The sequence below is a fragment of the Rhamphochromis sp. 'chilingali' genome (genome assembly GCF_963969265.1).
Source record: "Rhamphochromis sp. 'chilingali' genome assembly, chromosome: 18".
In the NCBI taxonomy this organism is placed as follows: domain Eukaryota; kingdom Metazoa; phylum Chordata; class Actinopteri; order Cichliformes; family Cichlidae; genus Rhamphochromis; species Rhamphochromis sp. 'chilingali'.
The window spans coordinates 3,162,636-3,180,656 of record NC_137945.1 but is presented as its reverse complement, the minus strand read 5'-3'; positions in this window follow the sequence as shown (position 1 = coordinate 3,180,656).

Sequence of the window (18,021 nt, the reverse complement as noted above, 5' to 3'; positions counted from 1 at the left end):
CAACCTGCTATGCATTTTAGGATTAAAACCTCTTCTCACTAACACTCTGGTATTCATCTCCTTTTTTGTGTTGCGGCTTTTGAGCCAGGTAGTAACAGTGCTTGAAACTCTTTGCGCAAAGACTTGATAGTTTTATTGACAAAAGAAAAAACAACATATAAATGAAAATCAATTTGGATTTTGTAAAAATAGATCAACGGCATTGGCATTATTGACTTTCATTGAAGATATTTAATCTGCAACCCATAATAATAAATAAACAGTTGGGGTATTTGTTGATTTAAACAAAAAAGCTTTTGACACGTTACAACATTATATTTTGATTTCTAAATTGTATAATTATGGTGTGAGAGGAGTGGCATTGAATTGGTTAAGGAGTTATTTAGAAAATGGGCTGCAATATGTACATTGTTTCGAGAACACCTCTGAAAGATTGAAGATTGTATTGGGCATTCCTCAAGGTAAAAAGGTTAAATTTTATTTTATTTGCAGGTGACACAAATTGCTCAGGAGAGAATTTGAAAGATATGAAATCATGGTTTCTGAGATGTAAATTTTTAAGAAATGGTTTGATGTAAATAAATTATCTTTGAATCTGACAAAAACGAAATTGATGATATTTGACAATTGTGTAAAGGAAGAAGTTATTATGCCCATTAATGGAGAACTGATTGAAAGAGTTTCGCTTTTTGGGTGTAATAGTAGATGAAAATTTGACGTGGAAATCACAAATTGAGTACATTAGAAAGAAAATGGTCAAAAACATTTATATTTTGAGAAATGTAAAAGATTTATTAGACTACAAATCAATGAGCAACGTTTTTCGTTGGTTTTCTCATACTTTAGTTATTGTGTGGAAGTCTGGGGAAATACATTGGTGAATACTAAAAACCCTCTAAAATTAATACAGAAGAAAATGATACGAATGATTCATAACGTTAAATATAGAGAACATCCAAATAAATTATTTATAGAAAAAAACTATTAAAATTAGGATATTTACTGAAACTACAGACAACATTAATTATGTTTAAGGCTAAAAATAATATTTTGCCTTTCAAGTTACAAAGTTTATTTTCAATGTGTTTGGAGGGAGAAGACAGAAGGAAATTTCATTTTAAGCATCAGCTAGCTAGGACTACACAAAGATTAATGAGTCCAACGGTTAGGGGTATATGACTGTGGAACTCTCTTCTTTATAATCTAAAGAATTGTACAAATTTACATTGTTTTAAAAATTGTTAGATGATAATTCAATATGAAGAATATGAATGAAATTGGAGTTAATTGAAGATTGAAATTTGAAAATTGAAGATTTCTTTTTTTTCTTTTTTTTTTACATTTTTTGCCTCATTTTATTCTATTCACTTATCTTTTCTCCTTGTTATTATGTGATGTGGTATATTGCTGATTGTAAATTTGTTTTGTCTGCGTTAGGACCTGGAGATATATGTTCGTTTGTTCCTCGGTTTTTGGTGTCCACTTGTAATATAAGTTGGATCACAGACAGGGGGCAGGGTTTAATAAGAATATTTTCTTCTTCTTGCTCCCACTCCACGCATGGTTGCAGTGCTATACCGAAAGAAAGTATGGTTTGTTTGTCTGAAAGAAAACTGTTGAAACTGTTGAACCAAGTGTGAAATAAATAAATGAAATGTGTGTGAATTTTGCTTTCCACTGTTTGTGTGTTTTGTTGTTGTTGGGTAGATAGCTTGTACTGGAAGGACTGTAAGGTGCTAGTTCAGGTTTGCAGCTACCACTCCCCGGAGTGTCGGCCAGAACACTGCTCAAGGCCCGGATGAATGTTCAGAAGGGAGACAATGAAGACACCGAGGATAGTGCAGACTCTTGTATTGACTTCACACAGTTGAAGGTAACAGGGATTGTCAGAGGAGCAGGTATTGCATACAGGTTTAGGTGCGTGGGCATGGGTGTGTGTGTGTGTGTGGTCTCTGAATGGAACAGAAAGAAAATACTACATTACTAAAGTGTTCACAACAATATCTCCAGAGTACATCAACATAAACACAGGCGGGAAATAAACTAACATCCCCTTTAATACCATAGGCCATATATTACCCACGACTCACACATAGACCCCCTGAGAGAGCTAACCAGGTACACAGCTATACCCAACCACACGGCAGGAAAGTTAGCTTAGCTTAGCTTAGCATCCGCTAACGGCACAGACAGAAACATAGTCATTTCCCCCCTAACCTTGGTTACAGTCCCAAACACATCTTATTATCACATCCTCACACATCACCAACTTACGTTGCTCATTAACGCACACTTCTCACGGAATAACCAATTCTCTGCCGGTAATCTGGAGCAGAAAAGCTCAGGTGCTTTGCCCACGTTTCTCCCTGGACATAGTCTCTCATACAAAGCGGTGGGGTGACCTCTACTGGCCACTCTAAAAACTACAGGTGAACTAACAACTGAACAGAATAAAACCATAACTATGGGGCCTTTTGTACAGCCGCCCCCAAATGTATGAAGTACATTTGCTCACAACAAAAGGCAATTTTACAAACAAAGTCACGGTGATTGTCCTTTGTCTTCGTCCGGGAGGGCAGGCAGCACCACCAGCCTCGCCACAGGTCGGGTGAAGGTCCGGTCCTTCACCTTGATGTCAGCAGACCTGATGTGCCCGTCGGGACTGGGGTGGACTTTGGAGATGCAGCCCACGAGCCAGGAAGCACGAGGCAGCTGAGGATCTACGATCATCACCACTGAACCTTCTGTGACATCTGCGGGGGATGACCGCCATTTCTGCCGAAGCTGCAGGCTTGGAAGGTACAGCCGGATGAATCGAGACCAGAAGTGGTCAGCCAGCACCTGGGAGTGCTTCCACCTCCGGCGACTCAGGAGCTCTTCTCTGGGATAAGCCACTTGAGGAAGTGCTCCGTCAGGCCGCCCCATCAGAAAGCAGTTGGGGGTCACTGGATCAGGATCACTGATGTCAGACGGGACATAACCTAGTGGTTTGGAGTTCAAGATGCCCTCCACCTCCACAAGGACCGTGTGGAGGACCTCTTCTTGAAGGGGTTGGGATCCTACTGTAGTGTAGAGTGCCGTCTTGACAGACCTAATCTCCCGCTCCCACACTCCCCCGAAATGAGGAGCCGCTGGTGGATTGAAGTGGAAGACGATCTTATGGGGAGCCAGGAGCTTCTGCAGGTCAGAGGTCATGGCTGCAAAAGCTGCTTGGAGTTCCCTTTCTCCCCCACGGAAGTTGGTCCCTTGGTCTGAGTACAGCTCAGCTGGAGTTCCTCTCCTGGCAATGAAACGTCGAAGTGCCATTAGGAAGGCATCTGTATCGATGGAGGTTAGGACATCAAGGTGGACCGCTCTGATAGTTAGGCACTTAAAGATGATGCCCCACCTCTTCTCCACACGGCGCCCGATTTTGACCTCAAAGGGTCCAAAACAGTCCACGCCTGTCGAATAAAAGGCAGGTTTGTAAAGGCGGAGGCGCGCAACTGGCAGGTCCGCCATCTTGGGAACCGTCGGTCGGGCTCTCCATCTGCGGCACTCAAGACAGGTCCTTTGAAAACGCCTAACTGCTTCCCGGCCTCTCAGGATCCAATGAGTGCGCCGAATCTCCGCGAAGACCCTCTCTGGCCCTGGATGGCGCAGGCGACTGTCGACGTCCTGGATGAACAGGCGGGTGACTGGATGTGTCGGATCCAAAACTAAAGGATGGGAGCTGGTAAAGGCGAGATCTTCGGAGCGGCGAAGACGCCCACCTACACGGATGACCTCATTCTCGTGGTCGAACTCAGGGGATAGTGCAAGGAGACGACTGTTGCGACTGATGGATTTCCCCTGCTTAAGAAGTCGATACTCCTCAGGGAAGCTCTCCTGTTGAGCTTCTCTCAGGACGTTCATCTCTGCTCGAACATAGTCATAAGTCGATGAAGTTCCACCGCCTTTGGCCGCCCCATGCAACTGCGTAATAGCAGCTTCCAGCAGCTGTGTCCAGGTGTCATATTTGCTGAAGTTCGAGGTGGCGGGGTCGAAGGTGGTAGAAAATCCACAAAAGGTCTCTTTACGGAGCTCAGATGGGCCTGGAGGCTCAGCCAGGGTGCCACTTGGCTCTGGAGGCCACTGTTCTGGACCTAGGAGCAGGAAAGGAGGCCCTTGACTCCATCTATTGGGTCTGGTCAGCTCGGGAAGGGACTTCCCACGGGTTATATCATCTGCGGGGTTCTGGGCTGAGTCCACATAGCGCCAGGTGTGCGAGTGAGTTAATTCCTGGATCTCAGCCACGCGGGTGCCGACGAAGACCTTGAAGTGGCATGACTGGGACCTCAACCAGGTGAGTACAGTTGTGGAGTCAGACCACAGCACTATTCTCTTTATGTCCAGAGTGAGCTCATTTCTCAGGAGACGGGAAAGATGAGCTCCGGAGAGGGCACCACACAGCTCAAGTCTAGGCATGGAGAGAATGGGTTTAGGGGCAACACGGGAGCGAGCCATCAGGAAGGCTAGATGTGAGCTGCCATCACCTGTCACTGTTCTCATGTAGGCCACTGCGCCATAAGCCTGCTCTGACGCATCACAGAATATGTGAATCTCTCTCTCACTAACTGACTCCGTGATGTGCTTTGGGAGATACGGGCGAGGAAGCAGGACTTGTGCAAGGAACGGCAATTCCTCTTCCCAGGTTTTCCACTGCTGGAGTAGTTCTGGCGGAAGCTGCGGGTCATCCCATCCCCTCTGTTGATCCCAAAGGCGCCTCACCAGCATCTTGGCTCGGGTGGTGTACGGTAGGATAAAGCCCAGTGGGTCGTATTGGCTTGCGAGAACTTTATAAATATTCCGCATGGTGGGGGCGCCATAACTGATTTTGCGGTGTCTGTAACCCAAGGTGTCCGTGGGGAAGTGCCAGCTAAGGCCCAGAGTTGGCTCAGAGGTGTCTGATTTGTCTTGAGTGAGCCAAAGTTCTGCACTTGTGGATCTGAGATCTTCAGGTAGGTGGCCAATGGTGCTGGGTTCATTACTGGCCCACTGGCAAAGGACAAATCCAGCAGAAGACAGGAGGGCTCTTAGCCTGTCCACTAGGTCCCGGGCTTCTTCAGGGGTCGGCACGCTCTGGAGAAGGTTATCAACATAGAAGCACTGTCCCACAGAGTGACGTAGCGGATCATCTCCTTCCGTGTGGTCCCTGGCGTGGCGCTGCAGAGCGAAGGTTGCACAGCATGGGCTGCAGGTTGTACCGAAGGGGAGGACCTGCCATTCATAAACGGCCACCGGTTCCTCGGGGTGCAGATCCCGCCACACAAACCGCAGGAGGGAACGATCTTCGGGAAGAAGGCGAATCTGGTGGAACATACCTTTAATGTCACCACTGATGGCTACGGCATGCTCTCGAAAGCGAAGGAGGACACCAAGGAGCGATGCGCTCAGGGTGGGCCCAGGTAGAAGATGTTCGTTGAGGGCTTGGCCTTGGAACTGGAACGAACAGTTAAACACAAGGCGATCTTTGCCATTGTGGCTAACAAGGTGGTGAGGGATATACCATGACTCATCTGCTTGAGCAACCTCAGAGGGGGACACCTTAACCACCGAACCGGCCTGGACCAACTTCTCTATCTCCACCCGGTAGATCTTAGCTCGTTCTGGATCTTTCTGGAGCCTTCTCTCCACACTTCTCAAACTGGGAACAACAGCGTTAGGGCTAGCTTTAAGGTGTGGCATGTTCTCGCGGCGAAGGAGGGGGGTGGCATAGCGTTGGATGCCCTCGACATCTACACGAACTGTCTTCTGCTCTAGCAGGCTAACTGCATAGTTATCTTCTCTTGAACGGGTAACCACCTTGCCTTCTGGCACCGGGACAACATCTACCTGCCATAACTTCTCTACATGTTTGAGTAGCTCACTCACCTGGGGAGGAAGGGCAGTCGTGAAGAGGCACTGTTGTGGCAGCGAAGAGGAACCTATAAGGCTGGAGGGACCCTGTAGTGTCCACCCTAACCTGGTGCGCATAGCAGCAGGACCACCCGGTGGACCAAGACGGACAGCTTCAGTTGGAGTGATGAGCTGTGGGTGGTCACTGCCAATAAGAAGGAGAGGTTTGACCCTCTTGAAGGACTGGAGAGGCAGGCCTCGGAGGTGTCTGTACTTCCGCTGCAAGGACTCCACTGGGTAGCTGTGCTCGGCTAGGTCGATACGGGTGGTGGTGAAGGCGTTGCGGACTTTGTACTTCAGCTTAGGTTTGCCACCAGGGGAGATCTCGAATGAGACACATGATCCTTGCAGAGTTTGCACATCTTGCCTGATAGTGCGCAATGGAAGTGTCTCTGGGATGCCTTGAAGGTCAAGCTTCTGGGCAGCGGTGGGTAGCAGCATAGTCCTCTCTGACCCATCATCCAAAACTGCGTGAGTGCTCAAAGTCTTGCCATTATGGTGAAGGATGACTGGGACAACCTTTAACAGGACTTGGCCGCTCTCTGTAGGACGATCGAGGTACAGGACGCCCGTAGGATTCTCACCTTCTCGTGGGGGAGCAGACACTGGGCCATGTGGCTTCAAGGACTTCGAATTCACGTCGTGAAGGACCTGCAGATGACGACCCTGACACAGGCTGCAGGGTTTCTTGAGGGTACACTGTGCTGCCTGATGGGAGCGTGCGCAACGCCAGCACCTCTTGTTAGTCTTTATCCAGTCTGTGAGTTGTTCGCGACTCAGCTTGATGACCTCCTGACACTGACTCAGGTGATGGGCACGGTTATCGCAAAAGGCGCAGTAGGGTTGCTGCCTAGCTTTGTTTGGAGTGGTACCTAGTGACCTGGGTGAGCTCTCTCCACTGTGAAGAACCGCAACAGAGCGTCTGCTTGGTCTGACATCAGGCTTCTCTCTGGTGATCGCTGGAGTGGGCAGGCCGTCATAGTCCTGACACCAGGATTCGTACTTTAACCAGGTAGCTAGGTCGTCCAGGGTGTAAGCCTGACCAGAATGGTTGTACATGCACCGACGGAAATCAGCTCTTTGCTCTGAAGGAAGCTTACTAAGGAGTCGAGCCACATGGGAGCCACACTGGAGTTCGACCTCCCCATCAGGGCCTAAAGTCTTCAGCATGCCCACGAGCGACTGGATGTGGAGAGAGAATCGCGCAAATGCGGCTGCATCCCCTCGGCGGATGTCAGGTGAGTCCATGACAGCAGCAATCCTTCTCAGGTCAAGCTGGTGGGGCTGCCCAAGCCTGTCGTTAAGAGCGTTCATAGTGTCACTGAAGGGCGTGGCAGAATGGAGGTAAGCGTCCGCTATCAACTTTGCTTCCTCCAGGTGTAGGTGATCTAACAAGACTTGGTACCTGAAGAGCTCTGAACTCTCCGGGGGCAATAAGTTCTCTAGCGCCATCTTTAGACGAGCAAATTCCCCAGGATCACGGCGTGAGAGCTTGGGAATGCTTGGACGAGGCCCCCTGTAGGTCAAGAAAGGAGTAGATGAGGACGGGGGTGGAGTTGGCAGTGGTTGCAATGGAGGGGGGTGTGCTCTCGGAGGCGGCGCTGGAGGGTAGGTGATCCTTGGCTGAGGAGAAGTGAACCCTGGCCTAGATTCATGTGGGGGGATGATCTGACTCTCCTGTGCAGCCATAGACTCCCTCTTCAGATCCTGGAGCTCTTTCAGCATCGTATCGATGCGGTCCGCAACTGGACCCTGGCTGGAGACAGACTCCTCCTTGAACACAACAGGAGGAGGTGGTGGAGGCCAGTCCTCTTCCTCTTCAGCAGGGGGTGGCTGGAGATGAACAGCAGGGGCTCTGGGCGGTGGACTGAGCTGCAGACTCTCTGCACGGTCCAGCAACTGCAGCAAACTAGCATGAAGGGCCTGGAAATTAGCCAGCCCGGCTCTCATCTCGTCATGCGACTGCTGGAACAGGAACCTTTCACGCTGTATATCTTCTAACTCTGCTCTCAATGGTGTGACATGGCCGTGTGAGCCGTCATCAGAGGGATCAGACGGAGGATGGTGGGAAGAACGGTTGTCGCCTCCTGTCCCACTTTCCTCCTGGTAACCTGCACCAAGCCCGGGGAAGTCAGTCTCATAAGCTTCATAGCGGAGGGGACGACGTACATTACGCCGTGGGCGCGCACCAAGAGCTGAGAAGTTCTGAATATCATCCATCTTGTTAGGGTAGAAGCAGCTTACATCCGGCTCGAAGGACCATTAATGTTGGGTAGATAGCTTGTACTGGAAGGACTGTAAGGTGCTAGTTCAGGTTTGCAGCTACCACTCCCCGGAGTGTCGGCCAGAACACTGCTCAAGGCCCGGATGAATGTTCAGAAGGGAGACAATGAAGACACCGAGGATAGTGCAGACTTGTATTGACTTCACACAGTTGAAGGTAACAGGGATTGTCAGAGGAGCAGGTATTGCATACAGGTTTAGGTGCGTGGGCATGGGTGTGTGTGTGTGTGTGTGTGTGGTCTCTGAACGGAACAGAAAGAAAATACTACATTACTAAAGTGTTCACAACAATATCTCCAGAGTACATCAACATAAACACAGGCGGGAAATAAACTAACATCCCCTTTAATACCATAGGCCATATATTACCCACGACTCACACATAGACCCCCTGAGAGAGCTAACCAGGTACACAGCTATACCCAACCACACGGCAGGAAAGTTAGCTTAGCTTAGCTTAGCACCCGCTAGCGGCACAGACAGAAACATAGTTGTCGTGTTATTCAATTATACGCGGGTCCACTGTACGATTCGTAACCACACTTTATTTTCTTGTTCTTGCTCTGCCCCACATAACATAACATTCTATACAGAAACACACCGGTCTCGCCCTCTAGCTGCCATCAGCCTAACTACACTGACCGGCTGCATTAACATCTACTGTACAATGCAATTACACCACATCTCCCCTTTCTAGAATCAATGGGTAGACTACCATTGACTCACCAGACCTTAGAGGGTTATTCTGCCTCTGTGGCTGGAAGGTCTGGTCCTGCGCTTACCTGTAAGGAATACTATATAATGAAAATCTTAACTCTAATTAACCCGTTAAGTAACACAAATTCTTACATGCTAACTTGTCACACCCCCTGCATTTCCCAACTTCTGAACATGCATATTTGAAAATGACAACCTTTTAGCTTTTACACTTTTACCCATATTGTGCAAACAATACTACGAAAGAGGGGTATTCTTGTATAAAACAGTCCTTTCCATCTTATCCGTTATAAGTCCAATCTGGTTGGTCTCACAACCACTCTTCCGGATCTGGTTCTGGGTGTAGATGGAAGCTCTGGAGAAACTGTCTCTGGCATGTCCGTGGAGCACTGCTCCCCGGCTTCTGCAGATTCTGGCTCCCCATTATTGCTCTCAGTTTGGTCTGGAGAGTGTTTCATGGGAACAAGATGCCGACGATTCCGCCTAATTGTCCCACGAGGTCCCTCCACGAGATATGATCGTGGTGTGGAGTGGCTGCCAATAACGGTGCCGCTGGCTCTCTGGTCTGTTATCCACACTTCTTGGCCTGGAGTGAGCCTGCCGAGGCTGCGTGCGCGATGACGAAGGTTATATGACTGTGCCTCTTTAGTCCTCCTCTCCTTTTCCCTCCGGGTGACAACCACACTATCAGGAAGTGCGGGGTCTAGCAGAGATGGCAGTATTGGCACTGTGGTGCGAAGCCGTCTCCCCATCAAGAGTTGGGCTGGACTATAGCCATTCTGCAGTGGGGTGGCTCTGTAAGCGAGCAGAGCCAAGTGTGGATCAACAGCTTTCCGCAATAGATTCTTGACAGTCTTAACTGCTCGTTCGGCTTCGCCATTGCTTTGGGGATATTTCGGGCTGCTTGTAATGTGACAGAAGCCATACACTTTTGCAAATGTCTCAAAAGCTGCCCCTGAAAACTGTGGCCCATTATCTGTTACCAGCTGCTCGGGGATCCCATGTCGTGCAAAAATCCCTTTGAGATGATGGATCGCGTCCTCTGACCTTGAAGGTGTGAGAGGGGCAATCTCAACAAATCTTGAGGCATAATCCACGACAAGAAGGTAGGTTTTCCCTCTCAGCATAAACAGATCGGCTCCTAGCTTTTGCCACGGCCGCCCCGGATACTGTGATGGCATCAGCGGTTCTGTGTGGTTTTCTCTCACTTGGCAACATGTCCGACAGTTAAGGACAAGCTCATTTATCTGCTGGCTTAGCCCTGGCCACCAAACCGACTGTCGTGCTCGCTGTCTGCACTTAACCACTCCCTGGTGACCTTCGTGCAGTCTGGTGAGCACATCAATTCTCATAGTTGCAGGTATAACCAACCTGTCCCCTTTGATTAGCAGACCATCATGTACGGTGAGGAACGCCCGTTCTGCCCAGTACAGTCTTAGCGCTGGTTCGCTGTTGAAATGTGTGGGCCATCCTTCCTCACACAGCTGCATCACGCGAGCACATACGCTGTCCCTCTCCAGCTCTTCTCTCAGCTGCTCCAAGAAATTGTTGCTAGCTGGCAGATTGTCCATCAACATGTCCACGTAAATATTTGTGCTCTCCAACAACTCCTTGTCTTGAAGTGTTTCTTTTGCTTTCACTGGAGATCGTGAGAGCGTGTCAGCTGTCCACAGGTGTTTGCCTGGTACATGCGAAATCGAGTAGGAATATCGCATGAGGCGCATCCTAAAGCGTTGAATTCTGGGAGGGAGCGCATCCAGAGTTTGTGCCCCCAGCAGACTTAGCAGCGGCTTATGGTCTGTCTCCATTTGAAAGTGTTTGCCAATAAGAAAGTTGCGGAACTGCTCACAAGCCCAGGTCAGACCTAAAGCCTCCTTTTCAACCTGAGCGTATCTCTGTTCTGTTGCAGTGAGGGAGCGTGACGCGTAGGCAACGGGTCTCCACTCCTCGTCCCATCTTTGAAGCAGCACACCCCCTAAGCCATACGATGATGCGTCCACTGACACCTTGCAGTCACGGCTTGGGTCATACATGGCCAACACTGGCGGTGATGTGAGCGCATCTTTCAGGTTCTGAAATGCTCTAGCCTGGTCAATGTCCCATCTCCAGCAGTTTTTCTTAGACAGTAAGTCTCTTAGAGGTTTGTCCTTCTCTGCGAGCTGTGGGATAAACTTTCCAAGCTGGTTAACCATTCCCAGAAAGCTCCTTAACTCACTCACACTTTGTGGCTCCTTCATCTCCCTCACAGCCTGGGTCTTGCTTGGGTCAGGGCTGATACCGCTGGCTGAGAGAACATGCCCTAAAAACGTCACCTGCTGTTTCGCGATGTCGCACTTGTTAATGTTCAGGGTGATGCCAGCTTTTTGGATCCTGCCCAGCACAGCGTGTAGGCGAGAGTCATGCTCTTCCTGCGTTCTGCCCCAGACCAGCACGTCGTCCATGTGGCAAACCACCCCTTCCATACCATCTGTGACCTCTGTGACCATCCTGTTCTGGAAATGCTCCGGTGCTGAAGCAATCCCGAAGGGCAGTCTCTTGAAGTAATAACGCCCAAACGGTGTGATGAAAGTGGTGTATTTGGCTGAGTTTTCCGTCAGAGGTATCTGCCAAAACCCCATGTTAGCGTCCAGCTTGCTGAATATGCTGGCACCAGCCAATCTGCCCAATGTTTCCGCCACCGATGGCAGTATGTACTTCTCTCGACACACAGACTCATTGAGGTGTGTAAGGTCGACACATATGCGTACATCTTCTGTCTTCTTCGGTACCACCACCATGCCTGAGCACCAATCAGTTGGCTCCTCAATCCTGCTGATCACCCCTAGTTCTTCCATACGGGCCAGCTCCTGCTTAACTTTGTCCATCAGAGGCAACGGGATTCTCCGTGGCGTCTTCAAGGAAAAAGGTTGAGCTCCAGGTTTCAGTTTGATGTCGTACGGCTGACGTACTTCACCGAGACCACTGCACAGCTTTGGGTAGCACTTTTTAAGCGTCTCTATAGTTATGCTCTCCAGACGAGCCACAAGCTCCAGCTTGCTAATAGCAGGTCTCCCCAGCAAAGCAGTGTGCAGGTGTCTGATGACAAAGACATCCTCAAGTATTTCTTTGTCTCCCTTCCTCAGTGCAAGCTCACTGACACCAACGACATCCAAACGACTCCTCCCGGGACCCAGCAGAGCCTTGGTTGATTTGTGGAGACTGGGGGGGTGGTTGTGTCTGTAGAGCTCCTTAAACACCTTAAGGGGTAGGACTGTCACATCGGCTCCTGTATCAATTTTAAATGACACGTTTTTGTTGTTTATGCTTAAGTCGACAGTCCACGGCTCACCCTCACACTTAACACTGCCCAGGAACAAACCATGTTCATCCTCTTCAACCTCATGCACTGTTTTTGGTGCCCTGCATACACGCCTGTAATGTCCTTTCTTTCCACATGCATGGCATTTCACTTCATTCGCTGGACAATCCTGCTTTGAATGGGATGGAGCGCCACCACATTTCTGACAGGTTGGCCCTTTTCTGCCATCTTCTCGGAAACCACGTGTTTTAGCTTGACGACTATCAGTCTGGAGCAGTTTGGTTCTAACAGGCTTACGACTGATTTTATGCACTCTATCTACTGACTTAGCATCGCTAGCCTCACCTCTAGAGTCACCTCGCAAGGAGGATTGTTGTCGCTTTACCTCTTCACTTTGCCTCGCCATGTTGATAGCCCTCTGCAAAGTCAAATCTGGGTCAAGCTGCATGCGTTCTGACAGCCGTTTGTCCGTGAGACCGACAACGAGCCTATCACGTATCAGCTCATCATGTAGCACTCCATAGTTGCAATGTTCTGCTAGCGCATACAGTGCTGTCACAAAAGCATCCACTGTCTCATTGTCTCCCTGTCGGCGCATATTGAATTTGGCGCGCTCATAGATCACATTTTTCTTCACAATGAAAAAAGCCTGGAAACCATCACGTACCCCCTCGTACGTTGTCCTTTGCTCCGCTGTTAAACTCAGACCGCGAAGCACATCGTCCGCCTCATCTCCCATGCAGTAAATCAACGTGTTGACTTGGTTTTCCTCCGAGCTGACGTTCAAATTACTGGCGAGACGGAATCTCTCGAACCTCCGTATCCATTTGGACCACTCCTGCGGTTTTGAAAAGTCGAAGGATTCCGGTGGCTGGATGCTGAATGTCGCGCTCGGCCCCGCCGGTGCTCTCTGTGCAGTCTCATCCGCCATATTCTCCCCTCGTTATCCCGCGAGCTCCGCCAGACACAGGTTCGTTCAGTCGAGGTTATATGGATCAGTACAGGACTTCTGACACCATGTCGTGTTATTCAATTATACGCGGGTCCACTGTACAATTCGTAACCACACTTTATTTTCTTGTTCTTGCTCTGCCCCACATAACATAACATTCTATACAGAAACACACCGGTCTCGCCCTCTAGCTGCCATCAGCCTAACTACACTGACCGGCTGCATTAACATCTACTGTACAATGCAATTACACCACAATAGTCATTTCCCCCCTAACCTTGGTTACAGTCCCAAACACATCTTATTATCACATCCTCACACATCACCAACTTACGTTGCTCATTAACGCACACTTCTCACGGAATAACCAATTCTCTGCCGGTAATCTGGAGCAGAAAAGCTCAGGTGCTTTGCCCACGTTTCTCCCTGGACATAGTCTCTCATACAAAGCGGTGGGGTGACCTCTACTGGCCACTCTAAAAACTACAGGTGAACTAACAACTGAACAGAATAAAACCATAACTATGGGGCCTTTTGTACAGTTGTGTTGATTAAAACAACCAATGCAGCTTTCACAGTTTTTCACATTTTGAAACTGTGATCTTTGGAGATGTGGAATGTAAATGTGTTTGTCTGAAAAACACTTTGGATCAACTTCTGTTGTTTTAAATGTGCTACATCAATAAGAATGATTTTTACAAGAAACACAAAAAGTGTTTACATTATTCGGACATAAAAACAATTAAAGTTTGAATTCCGAAAATTTTTAATTAAATTCCAATACAATAATTATACATTGACACGAAAGCTGACATTACTTTTAATGTTAGCTTTTAGTTTATAGGTAATCAGCCCATGAAGGTCCAACATGAGACATAACTGAAACTTTACTTTTAGCACTAAATGAGCGACCTGAATATTCTTTCACTCTCTGAGAGGACTCTGTCAGTGTCAGTGACCTCTGACTGGATTGTCGTTTGCATTTACAGCAGTAAAGTATCTCCACACGATTCTCCTCCATCTCTGTAGCCCAAATGTAGTTTCCAAGTCACGTTACCGCACAGCAACGATTTAAAGCAGAGCAGGAAGAAGGGGGCGGAGCAAAGTAGCAGAGTAGTCGAGCAGAGAGAGCTGCTTTTTCATGAAGCGGGAGTGAAGTAGTGACCTTAGAGGAAAGAAAAAAACTAAAGTATCGATCATAAACCACTACCAACGTCCTGATCGATAACTGCATCGATCTGCCCACCCTTGTCTCCTGGATCGTAGCTGAGATCAGCGTGAACCACGTGGGTCTCTGCTCCCTGATCTGTTTCCTGTGTTTGGAAAGAGTTGCAGCTTCATCGCGGAGTTTCTCTCGGTTTGTGGGCTCATCTAAAGGTAAGCACCGAGCTAACTTTACTGTGAGTTCAGTTCATGTTGAGTTTAGCTCCTGAATGAGGTCTTCTGCTGCTCTCCTCGGTGTCTGTGAACACGTTGAGAGTGAGAGAGTGTATTGCAGTGTTTTTTGGTTTTTTTGGATAGCGGCGCGGTGGGTCGCAGGGTCCAAACCATGGTGCTATTTCGTCTTTTTCTATTTAAGTTCTGGTTTAATGTAAAATTGTAAAGTCCGTCGAAACTACAGAAAAACCGTCTATAGCCGACCAAAACGTTTGGATTTAGTAAAACGCCAGCAAGCGCAGCTAGATGGAGACATGCTGCGCTGCTGCGGCATTTTGTGAGCTCCAAATAGACGGGATAGGACGCCGCGTCTCAGCGTCGGCCCGTCGAAAACTGTGTGCGCGAGGTGGATGCGCGACAAGCGAGCCGAGATCGATGTTGGGCTAAAAGCTAACCGTAGCTAACCGGTGTTCCAGATTAACTGGCGTAAGTCGAACAGCTGTATGGTAAACATGCTTTTGAGGAGCCGCTGATGAAAAACCAGCAAAAACACCAAATATTTTATCTGTGACATTTTTGAGGTTCTCTCAAACACAATCCGTTAGTCTACTTGCTGTTGAACCACAAAGTGTTTTAAAATGTCGCGTTTACCTTGTGATATTCTCACGAGGCGATCGCGAAAACGGCAAACAATAAACGTCACCACAATGATGCTCTTCACGGTACACCAACAGTAAACGATATGGAGAATCTTGTCTTCGTTATCGCTACTCTTGTACCATTTATTACTCAGATTTCAGTGTTTTCGCTTCACAACTAAAGCGTGCAGTTTACTATGTGTGCACTCTAGTGATGTGTCGGTCGCGAACGAAACGGCTCTTAGAGTCGGACCTTTAAAGTGAACGATGCGAGCCGACTCCTTATTGGGAGCCGTGTTGTTGTTGTTGATTTTTTTCTTCTTTTTTTTCTCTCACCCTCTCTCACACACTTTTTTCCGCTTCACTCTGCACACGAGCCTGTGCTTTGCACTGGGAGGAGGGGGGAGGGCGGTAGTTAGGCAGTAGCACAGGAACAGAGCTGGAGGGAAAGAGAGAAAGAGAGCCAGGGACAACAACGTCACATTAGAAAGGTATAGTAATCATACACAACTATTTTCAGTTGCGGATGATAAAGGATTCAGAAAGTTTATTCATGCAGGTCCATATGACAGAGAATGTGCATCTTCTTTTTGTTTTCATATTTTAAATTAGGTTTAATTAGGGCTGGGTATCATCACTGATTTCTAGATTCGATTCCGATTCACAAGGTCCCGAATCGATTTGATCCACGATTCGATTCTATTTGAATCTGGGAAATTTTGCTTCAGTCAGAAATATTCTAATTCAGATCAGTACATTTACATATTTTTGTATCTATAAAAAGGAAGCTGACACTCGCAAAACTTTATCAAAGGTGTGAGCGTCACAACAGAGGCCTTTATGTCAAAGTAGCTGAAGATAAAACACAGAAAAACATGAAGGTGATTTTCCTGGCCTGGGATTTTATAAAAATATTCTGCAGTACGTCAAAAACAAAAGAAAACCATTAATCAACACATGAACATTACCTCTGACCTTACAGCGGTTTTATTAGAGACACCGCTAAGCTCGAAAGTAAGTAAAAGGAAAAAAAAAAACAGCGGCCGACAGCGCTGTAAACAACGGTAGACTTGTGCGTAACAAGCAAGCCAATAATGCAGAAAACAGATTTTTAGAAAGGAATGAAGTACAGAGAGAGAGAGAGAGCTGTGCATGAAGTGTGATTTTTATCATGGTGGAAGCAAAACGGCAAAACTAAGAGGGAATCCATGGCGAAGTTTATGGGAAGCGTAGTTTGGACCTCCTTTGCTGCTGGTTCGGTCAGTATTGTTTGGTGAGAGATAAAACCTGCAGCTTTAGAATCAGCGCAAAAAGGGCGTGAACACAAAGCGCGGACCCGCCGAAACATTAGAATCAGCGAGCTGTCGGCTTTCAGCCCCGACCGTGTCAGGTGAGAAAGGCGACATCTCACTGATTCTGATCCACCGGTCCGCGCTTTGTGTTTACGTCTTTGTGCAGAATCCGTGTACCTGCTGTCATTTCCTGTTTTAGCTGTTTGGTGGTTGTTGAAATTTTGTGAGGTTTCACCTGAGGGCAAAATAAATTTATATTAAAAAATCGATTCAGGATTTTAATGAATCGATATCACGTTATCCAAGCTAGAATCGATTTTAATCGATTATCAAAACCCACAAATGAACATTTTATTTTTAATTATTTGAATATATGTGAGTGCTTGTGTATAAATACACAAATAATACACATATGCTTTCAATTGTGTAAAGTGATCTAGGTAGCTCTGTTTTGGAAGTTCAGTTAATGCTACAAATGTGTTTTGGAGTTTGTACATGCGTTGTCTCTAGCACACACACACACACACACACACATATATATATATATATATATATATATATATATATATATATATATATATATATATATATATATATATATATATATATATATATATATATATATATATATATATCGACTAGTCACGATTGCGTCGACTATCAAAATCATTGACGACTGACTTAATAGTCGACGTGACGTTTGAAACTTTGTAAGAGCCCAAAAGACGCAGGAATAAGTAGTAGGATTTAAGTGTAATAACGGACTGAAACAGAAGATGGCAGCACTGCATGTATAAGGATGCCAGCTGTCGTTAAACCCCGAAGAAGAAGAAGCTGTGTCGCAGAATTCATAGCATGGCCTTGCTCAGTTTCCCACAATAGCGGCAACTACTTAGTTTTAATATTACTCTTATTATACTTTCTGGGTCACAAAATAAACGTTTAACATATTTTCAGGCGAGAATGTAGCTGTGTAAACCTCAAATATCTGCTCAGTTTATCAAGACACCACATATTTTCAAAAGCGTCCCGACGTTTTTGGAGACGTCTGTTACACAACAGGTCAATACCTAGCCCGGGTTCAAAGCTCACTAGAGCCGTGAGAACACCGGACTCCCGGCAAATCGTTTTCAAACCCACCGCCGTCTTTCGTTACTCAGGTTAAACATGATATATAAGTCACTTAGATAACTTAAACATGTTATTGTTTGGCTTTTTTCAGTATTTTATTTGTTCCTGAGTGAATCGGTTTGGCTGAGATTAAAGTTATAGTTTTTACACAGCTGAATAAACATCAACCAGACAACTCAATATACTCCAGTGTCCTATTATATTTTAGATGGCAAGGACCAGACAGCTGAGTTTATTAAACTCCACTGAAACAATCTGGAAATTTCATTTAAATTCAGTAAACTATCATCTTGTCTTTATTTTTAGTTAGCACAGACCTGAAACACTTAAAGCTGTAAGCTAATGATAGTTATATAAGAGCAGATGCTGCTGGTGCAATAAGCTGTACGTTTTACGTCCAATGGATGATGATCTGAT